General features: G+C 32.6%; 1 pseudogene; it reads right to left on the reverse strand.

Annotated features, from left to right (window-relative positions):
• Nucleotides 1-1,249: 1,249 nt before the first annotated feature.
• On the reverse strand, nucleotides 1,250-2,924 carry LOC101008954 (annotated as a pseudogene).
• Nucleotides 2,925-3,991: the final 1,067 nt, after the last annotated feature.

Here is a 3,991-nt window from a genome sequence, read left to right on the forward strand (position 1 = left end):
TGTTAACTATAGTCACATTGTTATGCAACAGAACACTGGAATTCATTCCTCCTATATTACTACAACTTTGTATATTTTGATCAACATTTCCCCATCCACCCTACCCTCAAACCTTCAAAGCTTCCAGTAAAATGACTATGCTACTTTCCACTTCGATGAGATCAACTTTTTAAAATTTTACATCTGAGTAAGATCATGTGGTATTTGTCTTTGTGAGTGTGGTTTATTTCCATTAACATAATGTCCTCCGGGCTCATCCAAGTTGCCACAAATGATAAAATTTTAGTCATTTTTCATTGCAGAATAGTATTTCATAGTACAAATATACTGCATTTTCTTTATCCATTCATTTTTTGATGGACAATTAGGTTGATGCCATATTTTGACTACTACAAATAATGCCATATAATAAATGTAGGTGTGCAGATATTTCTTTGGTATGCTGATTTTATTTATTTAGATGTGTACCAAGTAGTGGAATTGCTGGATCATATGGTAGTTATATTTTTAATATTTGGGAAACCTAAATACTATTTTCCATGGTGGATTTACAAAATTACATTTTATTTATGTGTTAAGGGATAAGAGATATACAAACTTAAAAATAAATAAAAACTTCAAAATATATATGAGGCAATAAAGTGTAGGATTTTTTCTTTACATTCTTTTTCTTTCATTTATGATCAAAGTTAAGTTTTTATACACTTACAATTACTTGTCATAAGATATTTTGTAAGCTTCATGATAACATAAAGCAAAAACCTATAATAATACATTAAAAGTTAAAAAAAAAATAAGGAATCAAAACATACTACTTGACAAAGCCATTTAACCACAAAGGAAGACAGTAAGAGTTGAAGAAAAGAAGAAACAACTTACAAAGTAACTAGAAAGCAAACAACAACATGGCAGAAATAAGTCATTACCTGTCAATAACTACCTTTAATGTAACTGGATTAAATTTTCCAATTCAGAGAAATAGAGTAGCTTAATGGATGAAAAATAATATCCAACAAGAAACACTTCACTCATAAAGGCACACATAGACTAAAACTATAGGGATGAAAGATAATATTCCATGTAAATGGAAACCAAGAAAGAGTAAGAGTCGCTAGATTTACATAAGATAAAATAGATTTTAAGCCAAACACTATAACAAGAGACAAAAGTCATTACATAATGATAAAGAAGTCAATACAGCAAGAAGATATAACACTCATAAATATATATGCACCCAACATTGGAGCCCTTAAGTATATAAAGAAAATCTCAATCTGCAGACAACATTGCCTTTTCCATCAATTCAATAATTGAATATGATTTCTTTTTTATTTACAGATACATCTGATTCCAATGGAGCTTTGTCAATGCGATTCTTTCTCACTGTACCTGTTGCCTGATGTCCCGTTGAACTGAACATATCAAGAAGTGCAACACTGGTGAAAAAGTTATTGAATACAAAATGATATTGTCTAAGGTTTGCATAAATCCCTCACTAAACTTATGAATAAGTGATGCACCAACACCGTATTCTTCATATTTAGTATTTGGGTTTTTACCCTGATATGACTGAAAGCAGCAAATATAGTACAGATATGTGGCACCACAACAAAACTTACAGCCAAACCGAATGGGCTTTCCCCGAATAAATTGTTTGTTTGCACCCATAACGACCAAAATAAGGAACCATGGGTTCATTAAAGCTGAAATATGTCTAATTTGGAACAAATTTCATACATCTCTCATTACGTTTGCTTATGAGAAGTCGCAACTTGGAAAATTTGTCCCTTGGATCCAAATTTGCATTGCCAGCAACATGCAAATTAGAAAATTTAGTTTCAAAGCGGTCAGGTCTCATGGCAGTAATAATCAGTACATTATGTGCATCTGTTGTTGTTGTTGTTGTTGTTGTTGTTGTTGTTGTTCCCAAAACCTACAGCTTCTAGGAACTGAGACGTAACCACTTGGAAAAATAATTCCCAGAAAATATCTGAATTTGGAGCTAGTCAAGCCAGGATGTACACCCTTACTTCGAGCGTGTAAGTTGGAGTACTTGACAAAGAGTTCAACGACTTCGTCATCATGAAAAAGTTCAAGAATTTCTGTGGAAGTTCTCATTTCGGTGAAGAAATCCTTTGGTGGTTCTGTAACTCTACATGCTACAAGTTGTGCAGTTAGGTCCACTTTTTTCCATTTGCAAACAATTTTTGTCACTTTCCTCCTCCTTGATGGTGGAAGTTGCTGCGCGGTAGACGTAGATAGATCTTCGTCAGGAGAGTCAAACTTAAGTGCGTATGAGAGATCATCTGAGTCAGACTCAGCATCAGAGTCACCTTTATAAGATTTGCAGTTGCGCACAACAAAGAACCTGGCAGATTATTTACTGTTCCACCTTCTTCGTCTCCTGAGTCCTCATCAGAAACAGGTGCTATAGCATTTCTAGTGGTTTTATCAGTATAGCACTTGCTTCTATGCTGTCATGTGTATTTAAAGGTTATTTCATGTAAACTTAGAGTTTTAGACATCTTGGGACTAAAACGCAAAAAAGTGATTAGTCCTACTTGTAGTGTTTTGCCGAGTGTTCCAAAAATGGAACATACAAAATGTGAAACCCATACCTAATGCAACAATAATAATTTCGGTATTTTCTTTTTACAGCACAATTACTAGTATAGGATGTTGTGCAGTAAAATTATACGTACCTGTCTTTTGATATTGCTTCAAAAATGTTTCCAAAAACTCACATCACTTCTTGACAAGCTCCCAGGATGCCGGTATCTTCAGCAGTGACTCTGTGCGCCTCGTGATAATACGTACCCCCAGGAGGCAGACAAGTGTGAAAAATCAGACCTTGGCGATGATCTTGAGCAGTAGGATATAAATAACTCCCATATGCTTAGCGTTTCAATAATGGAACACTAGGCATATTAAAAAGATAAAATCAACAACCCCTTATCTAGACTAAGGAAAAAAAAGGAGAGACAATGAAAATAAACAAAATAAGAAATAAAAAAGAGACATTACAACTGACACCACAGAAATACAATGGCTTATTAGAGATTATTATAAACAAATGTAAACCAACAATTGAAAAGCCTATAATAAGTGGACAAATTCCTAAACAGCATTGTTCTTATTACTTATAATTGTTTTGGTTATTTAAAATAACAGGCAAAAAAACAAAAAATAGGTAAGTGGAACTGCATCAAACTAAAAACTTTTGCACAACAAAGAAAATAATGAAAAGGCAACCTGTGGAATGGAATACAATATTTGCAAGCCACATATTTGATAGAACATCAATATCTAAAATATGCATGAACTCCTAAAACTCAACAGCTAAATAAATAAATAATAACGCAATTAAAAATGTAACCTGACTTAAAAAAAAATGGGCAAAGGAACTGGAGAGCTATTTCTACAAAGAAGACATACGAATTGGAAATAGATATATAAAAAGATGTTCTGCATCACTAATCATCAAGAAATTCAAATCAAACCATAATAAGATATCACCTCACACCTGTTAGAATGGCTCTTACATAAAAAGCAGATAAAAAGTATTGGTAAGGGTGTGGAGAAAAAGGAAACTTTGTACACTATTAATGGGAATATAAAATGGTATAGCCACTGTAGAAAATGTGTGTAATTTACTTTAAAAATTAAACTAGAACTACCATATGATCCAAAAATCCCACTTTGGGGTACATATTTTTAAAAATTAAAATTACCATCTCAATAAATATCTGTACTCCATGCTGATTTCGGTATTATTTACGATAGTAAAAATATAAAACAAACTAAAGCTCCATCAACAGACAAATGGATAAAGAAATTGGTATATAAATACAATAGAATATCCAACTGCTGTATTTACAGTGAAATAAAAGAGAAAATTCTTTCATTTGCAATAATGTGAAGGAATCTGGAGGACACTATGCTAACTAAAATATGTCAGAACAAATACATAATACACTTATATAAAGAATCT

Source organism: Papio anubis, chromosome 5 (genome assembly GCF_008728515.1).
Source record: "Papio anubis isolate 15944 chromosome 5, Panubis1.0, whole genome shotgun sequence".
Lineage (NCBI taxonomy): Eukaryota > Metazoa > Chordata > Mammalia > Primates > Cercopithecidae > Papio > Papio anubis.